This window comes from Ornithorhynchus anatinus, chromosome 4, assembly GCF_004115215.2.
Source record: "Ornithorhynchus anatinus isolate Pmale09 chromosome 4, mOrnAna1.pri.v4, whole genome shotgun sequence".
NCBI classification, from domain to species: Eukaryota; Metazoa; Chordata; class Mammalia; order Monotremata; family Ornithorhynchidae; genus Ornithorhynchus; species Ornithorhynchus anatinus.
In genome coordinates this window covers 47,801,541-47,822,259 of record NC_041731.1, presented here as the reverse complement: position 1 = coordinate 47,822,259, position 20,719 = coordinate 47,801,541, and the positions used below count along the sequence as shown (strand labels likewise).

At 48.2% G+C, this 20,719-nt stretch overlaps 1 protein-coding gene across 6 annotated transcripts in view; it reads right to left on the bottom strand.

The window, feature by feature from the left end:
* The window catches only part of RALGPS1 (Ral GEF with PH domain and SH3 binding motif 1), a 480,822-nt gene extending 460,331 nt beyond the window's left edge, over positions 1–20,491 (bottom strand). For 3 of the 6 annotated variants that reach the window (XR_005659940.1, XM_029062600.2, XM_029062604.2), the window contains exon 1: positions 20,350–20,491. The gene's annotated coding sequence lies outside the window, so the exon portion shown is untranslated. The remainder of the gene's footprint in view (positions 1–20,349) is intronic. The other 3 variants (XM_029062605.2, XM_029062606.2, XM_029062607.2) reach the window with 2 other exon arrangements.
* Positions 20,492–20,719: the final 228 nt, after the last annotated feature.

Genomic DNA, 20,719 nt, shown 5'->3' with positions numbered 1-20,719 from the left:
AACATCTATTAAAAAAAGAAGCTATTACTGAGAAACACGGAGTTCCTGTTTCCTAATAGTCTAAAAATAGCACTCTCTCTCTCTCTCTTCTTTTACTAGAATACAAATTGGAGCTGGCATCCTTCCCAGTTATGGAATTTACTAAACGCCTGCCAGGGGCCAAGCACTGTTCTAAGCCCTGGGGTACATACAAGATATTCAGATCAGACAAGACTTCCTCTTCTACAACAAGAGTCCCTCTCCTACACAGGGTCCAACATCTAAAAGGGAATGAAAATACACATTCTCAAGGTCAGTTTTACCGATGAGCAACTGTGGCACAGACAAATTAAGTGACTTGACCAAGATCATAGCAGACAAGTCTAGATTAAGAAAGAGGGGCTTATTCACGACCAATGGCCCTAATCAGTGACAAAAATGGGAATTATTTGGAAAAAAATCAGTGAGGAGGCTGAAAAAATAGCATAGTAAGCAATAAGATCAGAGCTCATACCGAAGGGCTAGTTGGGTGGGTGAGTAGGAGGGGGAGGAACTAAGAAATACTCTGTGGGCAAAACTGGCAGGATTTTGCAATGTACTGTATTTGAGAATTGGAGGAGACCGAGAAATCAAAGATGTCACTTGAGGTTGGAGGTTTCTGGAATCGGGAAGATGGTAAAGTTACCAACTGCGACAGGAAAGTTAGCAGAGGCAGTAAATTTAGGAGGGAAGATGAGAAGTTCAGTTTGAGGGGCCAGCAGGTTATTCAACTGGAGATGTCCTGGAGGCAAGAGGAGATGCAGGATTCCCTGTCTAAGCCCTCATTTCCCCTCCGGGTCCTCCCATTTGCACTGCCCGTGCACTCGGATGTGAGCTCCTTTAAGCACTTCGATGCTCACCAGCCCCACAGCACTTCAATCTATCATATTTATTAAGGGCTTACTGTGTGCAGAGCACTGTACTAAACACTTGTGTGCCTATCCTTATACTCTACTTCCCCAATCTGTAATTAATCAATACATCGATCGTATTTACTGAGCACTTGCAGTGTGCAGAGCACTGTAGTAAGTGCTTGGGAGAATATAACAAGTTGGTGGATCCGTTCCCTGCCCACAACAAGCTTACAGTCTAGAGGGGAACACTGACATCAATAAAAGAAATTATGGATATGTACATAAATTTGGTGGGGCTGAGGGAAAAAAGGGGGAAAATCCAAGTGCAAGGGTGACACAGAAGGGCGTGGAAGAAGAGAAAATGAGGGTGTAGTCGGGGAAGGCCTCTTGGAGGAAATAGGCTTTTTATGGGGCTTTGAAGGTGAGGAGAGTGATTGTCTGTCAGATATGAAGAGGGAGGGCATTCCAGGCCAGAGGCAGGATGTCAGCAGTGAGATAGAAGAGCTCAAGGTACAGTGAGTAGTTTGGCATGACAGGAATGAACTGTGCACGTTGGATTGTAGTAGGAGATCAGGGAGGTAAGGGTGATTAAGGTGATTCGTGAGAAGCAGCGTGGCTTAGTGGAAAGAACACGGGCTTGGGAGTCAGAGGATGTCAGTTCTAATCCCAGCTCTGCCACCTGCCTGCTGTGTGACCTTGGGCAAGCTACTTATCTTATCTGTGCCTCAGTTACCTCATCTGGAAAATGGGGATTAAGACTGAACCCTGCATGGGATAACCGGATCAACTTGTATCTACCCCAGCGCTTAGAACAGTGTTTGGCACATAGTAAGCGCTTAACGAATACCATAATAATAATTATTATTATTGAGTGCTTTAAAGCCTATGATAAGGAGTTTCTGTTGGATGCAAAAGTGCATTATATTTATATTAATTTATATTAATATCTTTCTCCCCTTGTAGGCTGCATGCTCCTTGTGGGATTGCACCTACCAACTCTGCTGTATTGTACTTTCCCCAGGGCTTAGTAAAATGCTCTGCTCACAGTCAGCACTCAACAGATACCACTGATTGATTGACTAAACTTGGTAACTCTCTCTGCATTGTAATCCCAAGAAGTACATATTTCACGTAATTCTTCAACTGTTGGGTGCTTTCTTATTTTATAAAATAAATGTCAGGTGGTGCAAGTAGCAATCTGGGCCTTTCAAGCATTTCACAAAAAGAAACTCATCACACAAATGGAAAGTGCTGATTTCCTTGTCACTACAATCATTAGTGTCACCTCATGTCCCCCAGGGGCCACTGAAGCTATTTCTCCTCCTCTTTCCCCCATCTCCTCCGAGTGCAGGTTAATGGAGAGGTCAGGGTAGAGGAGGCGATTTGGGGGTGGATGAGCCTCCTGAGAGAGTGGAATAGAAAGAGAAGAGTAAGGACGTCAGGACAGAGTCCTGCAGGATGAGCACTGGAAAGACATCAGTCACCAAAGCCTGCCAGTCTCACCTTCACAACATCGCCAAAATCCACCCTTTCCTCTCCATTCAAACAGCCACAGTGTTAATACACTCATCTTATCCCGACTGGATTTCTGCATCAGCATCCGTTCTGACCTACCAACCTCCTGCCTCCTTGCACTTCAGTCCATACTTCACTCTGCAGCCTGGATTATCTTTCTACAGAAACTTTCAGGGCATGTCACTCTAGTCCCCCCTCAAACATCTCCAGTGGTTGCTTATCAACCTCCATATCAAAGAAAAACTCCTCATTGTTGGCTTCAAAACTCTCCGACACTTTGCCCCTTGTTACCTCACCTCCCTTCTCTCCTACATCCCAGCCAACACACTCCATTCCTCTTGTGCTCACCTTCTCACTTGGCCTCTATCTCACCTGTCTCACCACTGACCCCCGGCCCACATTGTACTCTGGCCTGGAACACCCTCCCTCCTCAGATCTGCCAAACAATCACACTTCCCCACTTCAAAGCCCTCCTGAAGGCAACCTCCTCCAAGAGACCTTCCCAAACTAAGCCCCCTTTTCCTCAGTTCCCCCTCCCTTCTGCATCACCTCGATTCGCTCCTCTTTTGCCCCTCTTCCTGCCCTGCAGCACTTATGTATATATGTATATATTTATAATTCTATTTATTTATATTGATGCCTTTTTACTTGTTTTGATATCTGCCTCCCCTCTCTAGACTGTAAGCCCACTGTGGGCAGGGATCGTCTCTACTGCTGAATTGTACTTTCCAAGTGCTTAGTACAATGCTCAGTAAGCGCTCAATAAATATGATTGAATGAATGAACGAATGTAAAGAGAAGCCAGGGAATGAGGCAGACACGGAGCAGCCAAAGAAGTCAGAAGAGAACCAGGCTATGAAATTCACAGTCTCAGAGACAGCCAAGGGGTCAAGGAGGATTAGGACAGAAGAGAGCTCCCTAGATTTGGCTAAAACGAGATCACTGTGGACTTGAGGGAATGCGGTCTCAGTGGACTGAAGGGGTCACAGGCCTGACTGTAGTGGGCAAAGAAGGGGTTGGTGGAGAGGGGAGTTAAGGCAGAGGGATTAAAGGACCCATTCCAGGAGTCTGGATAGAAACGGGAGGAGGTGGAGGTAGCAAGTGCCAGATGGTTGGGTGTGGGGTTCTGCAAAAGACTATCCTAATCAATTAATCATTTTTTGAGCACTTATTGTGTGCAGAGAACTGTACTGAGCATTTGGGAGAGTTCGATATATCAATATAACAAAAACATTCCCTGCCCACAACAAGCTTACAGGCTTGAGGGGGAGACAAACATTTGGATAAATAAATTACAGATATGTATAGAAGTGCTGTGGGGCTGAGGCTGGGGGAGTGAATACAGGGAGCAAATCAGGGTGATGCAGACGGGAGTAGGAGAAAAGGAAATGATGGGCTTAGTCAGGAAAGGCCTCTTAGAGGCAATGTGACTTCAATAAGACTTTGAAGGTGGGGAGAGTAATTGTCAGTTATTGGAGAGAGAGGGCATTCCAAGCCAGAGGCAGACCTTGGGGAGATGGTCGGCGGCGAGATAGATAAGATCAAGGTACAGTGAGTAGGTTGGCATTAGAGGAGCGGAGTGTGCTGCAGGTTGGGCTGTAGTAGGAGAGTAGCTAAATGAGGCAGAAGAGGGCAAGGTGTTTGAGTCCCAACAGCGACCAAGACTATTCTTAGAAACTAGGGAAACCACCGGGCTCGATGGATGTTTTCTTTTTTGTTCTCTCTCTCCCCAGTCTATTCCCTTCCTCCCTCCTATATTTCCCTGTATCTTCCAGGGCTGGCTCGCTCCCTATGCCACTGTAGCTGTCGTTACAATCTTTTCAGTTTCTCTTCTCCTTTTTCACACTTTCTGCCCCTCTCTTCATCCTGGTCTCCCTATCGCCCATCCTTTAGATTGTAAGCTCTTGATGGGCACACATCTGTTGTATTGTACCCTCCCAAATCAGTCCTTACTTCACTTTGCTGTCTGGATCATTTTCTTAAAAAAATTAAAATCCAGTTTGCATTTCCCCACTCCTCAAAAACCTCGAGTGGTTGCCCTTTCACCTCCGCACCAGAGACTCCTTGCCATTGGCTGTAAAGCACTCATTCACCTTGCCCCCTCCTCTCTCACCTTGCTGATTTCTTATTACAACCCTGCCCACAATCTTCACTCCTCCAATGCCAACCTACACTGTACCTTGATTTTGTCTATCTCACCACTGACTCCTTGCCTACATCCTTACTCTGGCCTGGAACTCCTATCCCCCTCCATATATGACAGACCCCGCCCCGCCACCTTCAAAGGCTTATTAACATAACTTCTCCAAGAGGTCTTCTGCAACTAAGCCTCATTTCCCCTACTCCCTCTCCCTTCTGCACCACCTTTGCACCTTTAAGCACTTTTCACCATGCATCTTTTAAGCACTTTTCACCCACCTTCAGCCCCACAGAACTTATGTATATAGCTGTAATTTACTTCATCGTCTGTCTCCCCCAGCTATAGACTGTAAGCTGTTTGTGGGCAGGGAATGTGTCTACCAGCTCTGTTGTACTGAACTCTCCCAGGAGCTTAGTATAGTGCTCTGAACACAGCAAGTGCTCAATTAATACAATTGACACCTGATACCTTTTCAGATCCTGAGAGAAACTCAAAGCCGGTCCCCTCTACCTCCCTCCTCTCCCCTTCCTGACAGTGTCTGAAAGGGGGCTCACTTTCCTCAAGTCTTGGCCAGCGAGGAAATGTGAGAAGGAAGTGATTTAATTTTAAGCAGTCGGTCAACCATATTTATTGAGTGCTTATTGTGTGCAGAACACCTTACTAAGCACTTGGGAGAGTATAATATAACAATAAAGTACAATATAACAATAAACAGACTCATTCCCTGCTGACAAGGAGCTTACAGAATAGAAGGGTTTATGAAGGGTCCCCTCTAGCCACCATCAGAGTCAAGAATTTTGGAAGGGAAAGGAGGTTGTACATACTCTTAGGTGTGCAGTTTTAGCCCATCCTAAGCCAATGGCCACCCTACTCTTACTGCATGCTACCCCTCTCAGGATCACATCTGGAGAGTTTCCAGTACTCCAGTACTCAGTCTCGACTACAAGAGGGAGAGTCAAGCAGAGGCCTGTCCCTTCCATTCCTACCTTGGGCAGTGGCTAGCGAGTGGAAGGCAATCTGCTACAAGTCAAAACTCACCCGTGCTGGACAGCAGCGGCACGGGAGAAAGTCGGGGGCAGAAACTCAAGTTTACTGCCCAGAAGGCGGCAATGGTAAACCACTTGCATATTTTTACCAAGAAAACTCTTTGGATACACTAACAGAGCGAATGCAGAGGTAGGGTGTTCTGGGAGAGATATGTCCATGGCATCTCTGGGGGTCAGAGACGACAGCATAAGACAAGACTCCATGCTGAGCACTAGACAAGATTCATTCATTCATTCAATAGTATTTATTGAGCGCTTACTATGTGCAGAGCACTGTACTAAGCTCTTGGAATGTACAATTCGGCAACAGATAGAGACAATCCCTGCCCAATGATGGGCTCACAGTCAAAAAGGGGGAGACAGACAGCAAAGCAAAACAGAACAAAAGAAAGCAAGACAACATCAACGAGATAAACAGAAAAATATGGAAAGCTTCACGAATTTAAGATGCTTGGGAGACCTCAGAACAAAACATATTATACAACAGAACACAACAACACAAGGAGCTTTCAGTCTAGAGGAGGAGAGAGACATTCAAATAAATTACAGGTAAGGGAAATGTGTACGTTCAAAGTGTTATGAGGCTAAGTGACGGGAGGAATATCGAGTGCTTAAGAGGCACAGATTCATTCATTCGATCGTATTTATTGAGCGCTTACTGTGTGCAGAGCACTACTAAGTGCTTGGAAAGTATCAAAGTGGACGAGTGAATAGGGGAAATAAAGGCTAAGTCAAGGAAAGACTTTTGAAGGAAGTGTGATTTTAGTGAGGCTTGGAAGGTGGGAGAGGGGTGGTATGTTGGATATAAAGTGGGAGGGAGTTCCAGACTGGAGGAAGGGCATGGGCAAAAAGTCGGCAGTGAGATGAACGAGATATGGCTACCCGAGCAAGGGGGCATTAGAGGAGTGAAGTCTGGGAGCTGGGCTGTAGCAGGAGATCAGTGAGGTAAGATAGGAAGGGGTGAGCTAATTGAGTACCTCAAAGCTGATGGATGGTCAGGAGGTTCTATCTGATGCGCAAGTGGACGGGCAACCACAGGATGTTTTGGAGAGAAGGGAAGATGTGGATAAACCATTTTTTCTGAAAAGCGATCCGGGCGGTAGAGTGAAGCTTAGACTGGAGTGGGGAGGGACAGGAGGCGGGGGATGGGCGAGGAGGCCGATGGAACAGTCGAGGTGAGCTAGGATAAGGGCTTGCATCAGTGTGGTAGCAGCCTGGATGGAGAGGAAGCAGGGGGGGATCCTAGAGATGGTGTGAAGGCATAACTGAAAGCGGGTTCCCCCCGGCCACTGAGCTATACCGCCGGGAACCCCGGCCTTGCCATCCTGGGGCCTCACCCCGCACCGGGCCAGCAGCAGCCAGGAGCTGTTAGGGAGGGGAGAAGGGAGCGGGCAAGAGTTTTGTTAAGGTGCAAAAGAATGGGGTCTGATGCGCGTATGGAGGGCGTGACATTTGAGAGGAGGTAGGAGATCTCCTCTGGAGATACTGCTGGGCAGTGTGGGAAATTTGAGGGGGAGGGATTGAGGAAAGGAAGGGCGATTTTAGTGTGAGATTCCTAAAATCAGCTCACACCTGTTGGTGTTAATTTTCTTGATAAAGTAGATGACCAGGTCTTTGGGGTCAAGGGATGGGGAAGGTGGAGGGACAAGGGGCCCGAGGAGGGAGTTAAATTCATTCAATCGTATTTATTGAGCGCTTACTGTGTGCAGAGCACTATATTAAGCACTTAATGTCTGGAATAGTTGGTGAAGGCAATGTGCATGGGTATCAAGAAGGGAAGAGAAATAGTTTTACTGGGCAGAGTTAAATCAAGCAAGGTTAAACTCGAAGTGGACACTTTGCTCCTCTAATACCAAGCTACTCATTCTACCTCAATCTCATCAATCTCGCCACAGACCCCTTGCCCACATCCCCTCTCTGGCTTGGAACTCCCTCCCCCTTCCTATCCAACAGACCACCATTCTCTCCTCCTTCAAAGCCATATTTAAATCACGTCTCCTCCAAGAGGCCTTCCCTGACTAAGCCAACTTTCCCTTATTCCCCCTCCCTGTCTTGCCATTTATGCACTTAGATCTGTACCCTTTAAGTACTTGATGTTCTCCCACCCTCAGCTCCACAGCATCTATGAATGAAAGATGCCCCTAGAGATGATGGTCACACAATATTGAACAGCATGTGGATTTGATTTCAGTGAATTTAATTTAATTCTCCAGCCGGGAAGCTCGACTGTAGTCACTGTTTCTCATAGAAAGTTAGGTCTGATCTGTGCCAATTGGCACGTTGGCTCTGAGCCGATGTTAACAGCCCTCAGATGGGAAGCTTGAATGGATTATAATAATAGTGATGATAATAATAATAATAATGATTGCGGTATTTTGAAGTGCTTACTATATGACAAGCACCGCATTGAGTGCTGGGGTAGATACTAGATCATCAGGTCCCACATGAGGCTCACAGTCTAAGTAGGAGGGAGCACAGGTCTTGAATCCCCATTCTGCAGATGAGGGAAGTGAGGCCAAGAGAAGTTAAGCGACTTGCCCAAGGTCACAAGGTAAGTGGCGGAGCCGGGATTAAAACATAGCTCCTCTGACACTCAGTCTCGGGCTCTTTCCATTAAGACAAGCTTATCTTAAAATAAAACTGTTTGAGGTAAGGTTTATTTTTTGTGAAGCATATTAAGGAAAATAGTATTTAAAATGTGGATTGAAGTGAAATGATTTTGTGATTGAAAAATGGTTGGTTTTTGTCCTGCCTAATCTTTATGTAGAATATTCGAAGTGATTTGTAAGATCATCTTTCTAGTATCACCCTTTGGTTTTTCAGTTAATTTTATAGATCATTTCCTTCTCTACTCAAGGCTTTTATTACAGTGTGATTATCAGCCAAGAGCATCAATAGTTATTTCACTTATTTTTATGCTCTTTTCCTTTGTTGTATTAATTGCAGAGTGCTAATCGGAAATATAGCTTTAGCGGAAGAATACTCACAGGCGATAATTTTTTTTTGGCTTTTAGGAGTAATTGAATCAAAGAATAGGCAGTGGGACTTGTTCTTCGTGGATTTAAGGTCACACTGACTTTTCTTTAAAAACCCAAACCAAGAAACCAAACAACAAAAACAACCCCTCTTATGTGGCTATTTTGTGACGGTGATTAGAAAAGAGTGCCAAAATCAGTGATGGGCGCAATATGAATGAGTTTATTCCATTGGGTCCACCACTTTGTCCAGAAAAGGGAAAAAGAAAAATAATAGAATCATTGTATATGAGATCATTTGTATTAATTGAGCACTTGCTGTGTTCAAAGAACTGTACTAAGCGCTTGGGAGAGTACAATATAAGAGAGTTGGTAGGCACGTCCCCTGTCCACAACAAGTTTACAATCTAGAGGGGGAGGCAGACACAACAAGCAGTAGGGTCTAGTGGATAGAGCACAGGCCTGGGAAGTCAGAAGGTCATGGGTTCTAATGGCCCCACCACTTGTCTGCTGTGTGACCTTGGGCAAGTCATTTCACTTCTCTGTGCCTCAGTGACCTCATCTGTAAAATGGAGATTGAGACTGTGAACCCCACGTGGGACCGGGGACTGTGTCCAACCTGATCTGCTTGTATCCACCCTGGCGCTTAGGATAATGCCCGGCACGTAGTAGGTGCTTAACAAGTACGATTATTATTATTGTTATTACATTAAATAAATACATGTATTATTGCGGCAACAGTGGCAGCCCCAAGTTTGAAATTAGGTGGAAGCTGCCTGGCCGCCGGCTTCAGTTATCCCCCACATCTCCCTTCAGTTATCACTCCAACCCCCTCCTACCATTCCTCTCCGAACTCCTTGAGTGAATCTGACTACACCGGCTGTCTCAAATTCCTCTCTTCCAATTCTCTCCTGGCCCCCCTCCAATCTGGCTTCTGTGCCCTTCACTCCACTGAAACCACCCTCTCAAAGGTCACCAATGATCTCCTAATTGCCAAATCCAACGGCTTCTTCTCCTACCTAATCCTTCTCGACCGCTCAGCTGCCTTTGACACTGTGGACCACCCCCTTCCAGGAGAAGGGGGTTATCCAACCTTGGTTTCACTGACTCTGTCCTCTCCTGGTTCTCCTCTTATCTCTCTGGCCGTTCATTCTCAGTCTCCTTCACAAGTTCCTCCTCTGCCTCCCACCCCCTAACTGTGGGGGTCCCTCAAGGGTCAGTTTTCAGTCCCCTTCTATTCTCCGTCTACACTCATTCCCTTGGGGAACTCATTCACTCCCATAGCTTCAACAATCATCTCTATGCAGGTGATAACCAAATCTACAATTCCTCATTCATTCATTCAATCGTATTTACTGAGCACTCACTATGTGCAGAGCACTGTACTAAGCGCTTGAAAAATACAATTCAGCAACAAAGAGAGACCATCCCTGCCCATACCAGGCTTACAGTCTAGAGAGGATGAGACAGACATCAAAACAAGTAAACAGACATCAATATAAATAGAATTATAAATACACATAGACATAAGTGCTGTGGGGTGGAAGGGGAGAGCAAAGGGAGTAAGTTGAGGTGTCATGGAAGCGGGGGAGTTGAAAAGGGGGCTTAATCTGGGAAGGCCTCTTGGAGAAGGCACACCTTCAGTAGGGCTTTGAAGGGGGAAGAGTGATTGGTGGATTTGAGGAGGGAGAGCGTTCCAGGCCAGAGGTCAACGGATAGACAGGTGAGATGGAGGCACAGTGAAAAAGTGAGCACCAGAGTAGTGGAGTGTGTAGGCTGGGATGTAGAAGGAGAGGAGGAAGGTGAAGTAAGAAGGGGCAAGGTGATGGACAGCTTTGAAGCCAATAGTGAGGAGTTTTTGATCCTCCCCGAACTCACTCCCTCTCTCTAGGTTCGCATCTCTACTTGGATGTCCTCCCATCACCTCAAACTTAACATGTCCAAAACAGAGCTCCTCACCTTCCCACCTAAACCCTCTCCTCTCCTGGACTTTCCCGTCACTGTAGACAGCACCACCATCCTTCCCGTCTCACAAGCTCGTAACCTTAATGTTATCCTTTACTCCTCTCTCTCATTCAACCCACATATTCAATCTGTCACCAAATCCTGTCGGTCCCACCTTCACAGCATTGCTAAAATCTGCCCTTTCCTCTCCATCCAAACTGCTACCACGTTAATACAGTCACTCACCCTGTGTCGCCCAGATTACTGCATCAGCCTCCTGGCTGACCTCCCAACCTCCTGCCTCTCCCAACTCCAGTCCATATTTCACTCCGGTGCCCGGATCGTCTTTGTTCAGAAACTTTCAGGACATGTCTCCCCCCTGCTCAAAAATCTCCGGTGGTTTCCCAACCACCTCCGGATCAGAACCTCCTCACCATTGGCTTTAAAGCACTCCATCACCTTGCCCACTCTTACCTCACCTCACTTCTCTCCTACAACCCAGCCCGTGTACGTACGTTACTCCTCTGGTGCTAACCTTCTCATTGTGCCTTGATCTTGCCTGTCTCACTGCTCACCCGTGGCCCAAGTCCTACCTCTGGCCTGGAACGCCTTCCCTCCTCTAATCTGCCAGACAATTACTCTCCCCTACTTCAAAGCCTTCCTGAGGACATATCTCCTCCAAGAGGCCTTCCCAGACTAAGCCCCACTTTTCCTCATCTCCCACTCCCTTCTGCATGATGATGACGAGGATGGTATTTGTTAAGTGCTTACAATGTGCCAAGCACTGTTCTAAGTGCTGGGGTAGACACAAGGTAATCAGGTTGTCCCACGTGGGACTCACAGTCTTAATCCCCATTTTACAGGTGAGGGAACTGGGGCACAGAGAAGTGACGTGCCCTAAGTCACACAGCTCAAAAGTGACAAAGCCGGGTTTAGAACCCATGACCTCTGACTCTCAAGCCGGGATCTTTCCAATGAGCCACACTACATCACTCTGACTTGCTCCCTTTGCTCTACCCACCCCCAGCCCCACAGCACTTATGTATAAATTTGTAATTTTATTTATTTGTATTGATGTCTGTTTATCTGTATTGATGTCTGTCTCCCCCCCTCTAGACTGTGAGCTCATTGTGGGCAGGGACTGTCACTCTTTAATGTTGTACTCTGCTTTCCCAAGCACTTAGTCCAGTGCTCTGCACACAGTAAGCACTTAATAAATATGACTGACTGAATGAATGAAATGTTGGCTGAGTTGTAGTAGGAGATCAAGAGGGGGCAAGCTGATTGAATGCTTTCAAACCAATGATAAGAAACCTGCTTGATGCGGGGCAACCACTGAAGGCTCTTATTATGTCAATTTAACAATAAGATAGCACAATATCACCGAATTTTCAGGCAGCCTTAATCTAACAAGAGTTCTGGACCCGAAAGAACTTCAGATATGAGCACTCCCACGGTTTTTTTTATGACAACTTCCTCTTCGATATGCTGAGGGGGTTCCTCCAAAGTGTAGCTGCATCGATGTACTTCCTGCTTTGTAACCTCCTTTCAATTGGGCAAAAACCAGAAGTCTTTTAAAGACAAAAAGAGGCAGTGGCTTTGGATGCAGATGGGGGAAAGATGGAAGGATGAGAGGCTATGATGAAATCCTAAGGAACCCGAGCTCTCCCTCCATTTCTATTCCCCTTTCTGTCTGCTCCCTCCCCATCTCTACCCATTCCCTGCTCAGGTGGTTAAAAAAGGAAGTAGAACCCTAGGGAACTACTGCTTTGTAGAATCATTTGCAAGCACACAGTTTCCTGCTACTTCGGCGTATTATGCTGTACACTGAACCCCCAAGAAAAGACTGATCATCTTCTTATACTCAAACAGGCAATCTCCTGGATGCGTGTTTAATTTACCAGTGCTGCTCTTCCAACCAAATGGGTAGAGCACAGGCCCGGGAGTCAGAAGAAAACAGTCAGAAGGACCCGACTCTGCCACCTGTCTGTTCTGTGACCTTGGGAAAGTCACTTCACGTCTCTGTGCTTCAGGTAAATGAGGTTTAAGGCTGTGAGCCCCATGAGGGACCTGGACTGTGTCCTTATCTTGTATCTACCTTGGAGATTAGAACCCTGCTGGTAAGCACCTAAGAAATACCATTGGAAAAAAAAACAAAACGTTTGGAGGAGGTAGATGAAGATAAGCATAATGGAATCAATCTTTCCCCAGAAGCAGCGTGACCTAGTGGATACAGCATGGACCCGGGAGTCAAAAAGACCTGAGTTCTAAACCCAGCTCTGCCACTTGTCTGCTGTGTGACCCTGGGCAAGTCACTTAACTGTGCCTTGGTTACCTCAACTGTAAAATGGGGATTAAGCCTGGGAACACCTTGTGGGACTTGGACTGGGTCCAACCTGATTAACTTGCACCTACCCCAGTGTTTAGTACAGTGCCTGGCACATAGTAAGCATTTAACAAATAACATACCTTTTTTTTAAAAAAAAAAAGAGCCAGAGCTGCAATACACATATAAAATTCAGTAAATTGAGCAGACCAACAAGGTCAAGTTCGAGTGTGTTTGAGTAAGTTTAGGAATAAGAGGCCTATAAAGGGTTGCTAAAGGGAAAGTTACTGATGTTAGGTAAATCCCTATGCATGAGGATGGATGTGGAGGGCAATTCTCATACTATTCCTCCAGAATCCTGCTGTCATTATCAGAGGTAACATGGGGTTAGATGAAACAACGATAGGACTCAGTATGGCATTTAGGTCGCAAACACTTGTCCTTGTAATATCTGTAGCACTAACTGGATTTTGAGATATGGGAGGGTCTTCTAATAGGTATTCTGTCCCATATAAGTTGACTATTTTGCACTTAAAGCATGTAAAATCCGTTTATTTGAAAAGTAAATCAACCAAAATAATGCAGGGACTTTACTCCAATGCTTACTACTCATTACTCACAGACTATTTTTGCTAGCTGCATGTAATTATGTGGTTCTGAATTTTTCTTTCTAGCATGGGCCCTTAAATATTCACCCAGACAGTTGCACTGCTTAGAATGAATAACTGCAAATTCTCTATTAGAGTACAATCTTTGAAAACTACTTAGCAATTTAGAGATATAGATGCAATTTATATATATATATGTATATACATGTATATATACATGTATATGTCTTTATATTTCTTTTCCTTTGGGTTCAAAGATGACACTGATACCGGTGAAATTGTATCTCAACTACACAAATACAAATGCAATCTCTTCCACACCGTGACCAGCTAAGCAACTCTACTAATTCAGCATGCAACAGTTTCAATAATGTTGTTTTTAAGCCCCTTCAGAGGAATGTACAACATAATAATAGCTGTGACTTTGTCACTGTGCTGTCTCCACGGAAAATATTACAAGCCACAGCATTTGGTCAAAGCTACGTAGCTGAATCTTTCATTTTTGTTTCCGACACTATCCTGACAGTGCCGAAGATCCCCTGAAGCCCTAGAACTTTAACTCAGGCATTTCATCTTTTCCTAGACTGCACAGGTCCCTGCCCCAGCGCAGGGACCACCATTTAGCCAAAGATGCAATGGTTGATGACAGAATTCTAGATTGACGACTCTGGGGATCACTGCCTAATAAATTTTGAGAGTATTACGGTTTGGCAACTGCCAGGGATTTCCAGATGTTTACTGCAAGCCCCAAGCCTCTGATAGCGCAAGCTCTATAATACTGACAAAACAGTCTGATCTAAAGACCCTTCTCTTGTTTCAACCTTTCGTTTGGAAACAAGTCCCTTTTTTGTCTAACACTCTAGAGCCATTGAACTTTGGCAGCACTCAGAAGAAGAGTGTCTGTGGCCAGTATGGACCAACAAGCTGTCTTCTTCTTAAGAGAAGCAGCGTGGCTCAGTGGAAAGAGCACGGGCTTAGGAGTCAGAGGCCATGGGTTTGAAACCCGGCTCCCCCACTTGTCAGCTGTGTGACCTTGGGCAAGTCACTTAACTTCTCTGTGCCTCAGTTACCCCATCTGTAAGATGGGGATTAAGGCTGTGAGCCTCATGTGGGACAACTTGATTACCCTGTATCTACCCCAGGGCTTAGAACAGTGCTCTGCACATAGTAAGCGCTTAACAAATACCAACATTATTATTATTAAGTAAAATATAGTACCAACATTATTATTATTAAGTAAAATATAGAACAAAACAGAACTTCCATCAGAATATCCTCCAACCCTCTTCAATCAGCCTTAGACCGTGGCCTGTTGGAGATGGATCCTTCAAAAGACGTTACAGCTTTAATTCATTCATTTATTCAATCATATTTATTAAGCGTTTACTGTGTGCAGAGCACTGTACTGAGTGCTTGGGAAAGTGCAATACACAATAAACAGTAACATTCCCTTCCCTTAATCCAAGATCTTCATAATAACGATGGTATTCTTTATGCGCTCACTATGTGTCAAGCACTGTTCTAACATAGAGCAGGTCTTCAGGTTGTCCCACATGGGGCTCACAATTCTTAATCCCCAATTTCCAGATGAGGTAACTGAGGCCCAGAGAAGTGAAGTGACTTGCCCAAGGTCACACAGCAGACAAGTGGTGGAGCCGGGATTAGAACCCACATCCTCTGACTCCCAAGCCCGGGCTCTTGCCGCTAGACCACGCTGTTTCATGTACCTGAGCCCCAGAAAACTACATGTCATAAAATGATCCTGCCCTCTAGACTGCAAGCTCCTTGTGGACAGGGAATTTATCTGTTTATTGTTATATCGTACTCTCCCGAGCGCTTAGTACAGTGAACTGCACACATTAAGCACTCAATTGTATTGTACTCTCCCAAGCGCTTAGTATAATGCTCTGCACACAGTAAACGCTCAATAAATACAACTGAATGAATAATAATGTTGGTATTTTTGTTAAGCGCTTACTATGTGCAGAGCACTGTTCTAAGCGCTGGGGTAGATACAGGGTAATCAGGTTGTCCCACATGAGGCTCACAGTTAATCCCCATTTTACAGATGAGGTAACTGAGATACCGAGAAGTTAATAATAATAAAAATAATAACGTTGGTATTTGTTAAGCGCTTACTATGTGCCGAGCACTGTTCTAAGCGCTGGGGTAGACATAGGGGAATCAGGTTGTCCCACGTGGGGCTCACAGTCTTAATCCCCATTTTACAGATGAGGGAACTGAGGCCCAGAGCAGTCAAGTGACTTGCCCACAGTCACACAGCTGACAAGTGGCAGAGCTGGGATCCGAACTCATGACCTCTGACTCCAAAGCCCGTGCTCTTTCCACTGAGCCACGTGACTTGCCCACAGTCACACAGCTGACAAGTAGCAGAGTTGGGATTCGAACCCATTACCTCTGACTCCAAAGCCCGGGCTCTTTCCACTAAGCCACGATGGACGGAATGGCTGATCCTATGGCAGAGACCCCGGGACCCTAATTCCTTGAATAAATGACCCGTCTGTCCTGGAGGGCCTAAGGGTGTTTAAAGACAGCATTGACCCCTGCCCGCACTGGGGTTCGCTAGGTACAAGCCCATGAAAACCCAAACTGCAACTCTTAATAATAATAATGGTGGTATTTGTTAAGCGCTTACTGTGTGCAAAGCACTGTTCCAAGTGCTGAGGGGGGATAGAAGGTGATCAGGTTGTCCCACGTGGGGCTCACTGCTTTAATCCCCATTTTACAGATGAGGTCACTGAGGCACTGAGAAGTGAAGTGACTTGACCAAAGTCACCCAGCTGGCAAGTGGCGGAGCGAGGATTAGAACCCAACACCTCTGACTCCCAAGCCCGGGCTCTTTCCACTGAGCCGCGCTGCTTCTCTAAACTAAACTGACCAGAAACCTCATCCCTCGAAGGTCTGGGAGGCAGCCTGTACGCAGACACTGCCTAGGCTAGAAGCAGCTTGGCTTATTCATTCAATAGTATTTATTGAGCGCTTACTCTGTGCAGAGCACTGTACTAAGCCCTTGGAATGTACAATTCAGCAACAGAGAGAGACTGCCCAATGATGGGCTTGGCTTAGAGGTGAGAGCACGGACCTGGGAGTCAGAAGGACCTGGGTTCTAATCCAGGCTTCGCCACCTGTCCGCTGTGTGACCTTGGGCAACTCACTTCACTTCTCTGGTGCTCAGTCTCCTCATCCGCAAAATGGGGAGGAAGGCCGTGAGCCCCATGTGGGACGGGGACTGCGTCTAACCTGACTGCACTTCCCCTCTACAAAGCCCTACTGAGAGCTCACCTCCTCCAGGAAGCCTTCCCAGACTGAGCCCCCCTTTTCCCTCTGCTCCTCCTCCTCTCCCCATCGCCCCAACTCCCTCCTCTGCTCGACCCTCCTCCCCGCCCCACGGCACTTATGTAGACAGAGAAAAGCAGCATGGTGTAGTGGCTAGAGCACGGGCCTGGTAGTCAGAAGGTCATGGGTTCTAATCCCATGTGCAGAGCACCGTACTAAGCGCTTGGAATGTGCAATTCGGCGACAAGACAGTGACAATCCCTGCCCAACGACGGGCTCGGCTTAGAGGTTAGAGCCCGGGGCCTGGGAGTCAGAAGGTCATGGGTTCTAATCCCAGCTCTGCCACTTTTCTGCTGTGTGACCTTGGGCCAGTCAGTTCACTTCTCTGGGCCTCAGTTCCTTCATCTGGAAAATGGGGATAAAGACTGGGAGCCCCACATGGGACAGGGACCGTGTCCAACCAATTTTCTTGTCTCCACCCCAGCGCTTAGTACAGCGCCTGGCACATAGTAAGCGCTTAACAAATATCATAGTTATTATTAGTTATTATTATTATATTATGGCCTGCTTGTTCTGATGCATGTATATATATATCTACATATATATAATCTACACATCTATATCTATCTATCTAGATATCTATAGATGTGTAGATTATATATATATAGATATAGATATAGATATACCTATAGATATAGATAGATGTAGATCTCTATATCTATAGAGATATCTATAGATATATCTAGATATATCTATAGTTCTATCTAGATAGATCTATAGAGATATCTCTAGATCTCTATATCTATCTATATCTATATCTAGATATAGATAGATATAGAGATCTAGAGATCTATATATCTATAGATAGATGCCCGTCAAACGGCAGGGACTGTCTCTATCTGTTGCCGACTTGTTCATCCCAAGCGCTTAGTACAGTGCTCTGCACATAGTAAGCGCTCAATAAATACTATTGAATGAATAGATATCTTATATATTTATCTATCTCTAGGGAAGCAGCGTGGCTCAGTGGAAAGAGCCTGGGCTTCGGAGTCAGAGGTCATGGGTTCAACCCCCAGCTCTGCCCCTTGTCAGCTGTGTGACTGTGGGCAAGTCACTTCACTTCTCTGTGCCTCAGTTCCCTCATCTGTAAAATGGGGATGAAGACTGTGAGCCTCCCGTAGGACAACCTGAGACCCTGTATGTACCCCAGCGCTTAGAACAGTGCTCTGCACATAGTGAGCGCTTAACAAATACTAACATTATTATTATAGATAGATAGAGATAGAGATCTATATATATATATAGATAGATAGATAGATAGATAGATAGATAGATAGATATCTTATATATTTAAGTAAATATCTAATATATCTAATATATTAGTATTATAAGTATAATTATATAAGTATACTATAAGTATAATAATATAATATATACATATGCTATGCGTATTATAATATAATATTATATTAGATAATATATCTACATACATGTATACATCTACATATACAGATATATACATCTACATAGATAGATATTAGATAGATATCTTATATACCTATCTAATATCTATATATCTAATATCTATCTATATCTAATATCTCTATATCTAATTCTATTTATTTCTACTGATGCTCGTTTACCTGTGTTGATGCCTGTCTCCCCTCTTCTAGACTGCGAGCCCTTTGTGGGCAGGGCCGGTCTCTCTCTGTTGCCGAACTGTACTTTCCAAGCGCTCGGTACAGTGCCCTGCCCAGCGTTAAGCGCTCGATCACTAAGGGGATTCGAACCCACGACCTTCTGACTCCCCAGCCCGGTCTCTTCCCCACTGAGCCAGGCTGTTTCTCTAAAGAGTTGCAGGGCTCAGGACAGTCCCTCTACACACGGTCGGCGCTCAGTAGAGAGGAGCAGCGCTCTAAACGCAGTAAGCGCTCCATCAATACGATGGAATGAATGAATGAATGAATGAATGAATGAATGAATGAATGAATGAATGAATGAATGAATCTTAAAGGAGCCCTGGAGACGCCCCACCCCTGGATACGGCCCTGACCACGCCCCTGGTTACACCCGCTCTGGCCCCGCCCCCTGGATACGCCCCATTGCCCCGCCCCCTGGAGACGCCCCGCCCCTGGAGACGCCCCTGACCACGCCCCTGCACATATGCCTGGCCCCGCCCCCTGGATACGGTCCTGGCTCCGCCCCCTGGCTCCGCCCCGCCCCTGGATACGCCCCGTGTCCACGCCCCCTGGCGACGCCCTGATCGCTCCCGTGGATACGCCCCATAGCCACGCCCCTGTGGATTCTCTCCGTGGCCACGCCCCCTGGATTCTCCCCGTGGCCACGCCCCTGGATACACCCCTAGATACGGTCCATGGCCACGCCCCCTGGATCCTCCCCGTGGCCACGCCCCCTGGATACACCCCTGGATCCTCCCCGTGGCCCCGCCCCCTAGATACACCCCCTAGATGCGGTCCGTGGCCACGCCCCTGGATCCTCCCCGTGGCCACGCCCCCTGGAGACACCCCTGGATATGGCCCATGGCCCCGCCCCCTGGATACAGCCCTGGCTACGCCCCGTGGCCACGCCCCCTGGATCCACCCCGTGGCCCCGCCCCCTGAATCCACCCCTGGATTCTCCCCGTGGTCACGCCCCCTAGATACGGTCCGTGGCCACGCCCCTGGATCCGACCCGTGGCCCCGCCCCCTGGAGACACCCCTGGATCCGCCCCGTGGCCACGCCCCCTAGATACACCCCCTAGATACGGCCCGTGGCCACGCCCCTGGATCCTCCCCGTGGCCCCACCCCCTGGATACACCCCTGGATACGCCCTGTGGCCACGCCCTCTGGATCCACCCCGTGGCCCCGCCCCCTGAATCCACCCCTGGATTCTCCCCGTGGTCACGCCCCCTGGATACACCCCTGGATACACCCCCGTGGCCACGCCCCTGGATCCACCCCGTGGCCCCGCCCCCTGAATCCACCCCTGGATTCTCCCCGTGGCCACGCCCCCTAGATACGGTCCGTGGCCACGCCCCTGGATCCGACCCGTGGCCCCGCCCCCTGGAGACACCCCTGGATCCGCCCCGTGGCCACGCCCCCTAGATACACCCCCTAGATACGGCCCGTGGCCACGCCCCTGGATCCTCCCCGTGGCCCCACCCCCTGGATACACCCCTGGATACGCCCCGTGGCCACGCCCCCTGGATCCACCCCGTGGCCCCGCCCTCTGAATCCACCCCTGGATTCTCCCCGTGGCCACGCCCCCTGGATCCACCCCTGGATACACCCCCGTGGCCACGCCCCTGGATCCACCCCGGCCACGCCCCCCGCGGATACACACCCTGACCCCGCCCCGTGACCCCGCCCCCTGGAGACGTCCCGGTGGCGTCCGTGGATACGCCCCCGTCCCCGCCCCGGGCTCCACCCCCGGCCCCCGTCTCGTCCCCGCCCCCGTCCCGGGTCGGGCCGCGCCCCTCGCACCTGCCGCTCCTCGGCCCCGCCCGGCCGCGCACCTGTGCGGCTCCGCTCCCCGCCCGCCGCACCTGCCAACCCCAGACACACACGCACAGATCCCTCTGCAGAGCGGCGGATCCCGCTTTGGCCCCGGGGCGCTGGGCGCTCACCTCCCGCGGTGCGGAGGGCTCGGGGTGGGGGCCTCCGCAGTCCGGGCCGGTCACCGTGACACAGGCCGCCGCCGCCTCCTCCGCATGACCCCGCGCGGAGCTCCGGGAGGCCGCAGCGGGAAGGAAGGAGGGAGCGAGGGAGGGAGGGAAGGAGGCAGGCGGGGGCAGGGCCGGGGGCGGCAGCGGCAGCCCGGCCTCCGCGGGACGACGAGGCTGAGCCCGGCCGCAGCGGGGACCCTCCGCCCCCCAGGCTGAGCGACACGCCCCGCCGCCAATCACCGCCCGCCTGCGGACCCGCTCGCCAATCGGCGCCTCCGGGGGGCGGGGATAGGCAAATAAGACTCGCCCAATCACCGCCCGCCTGCTGCCC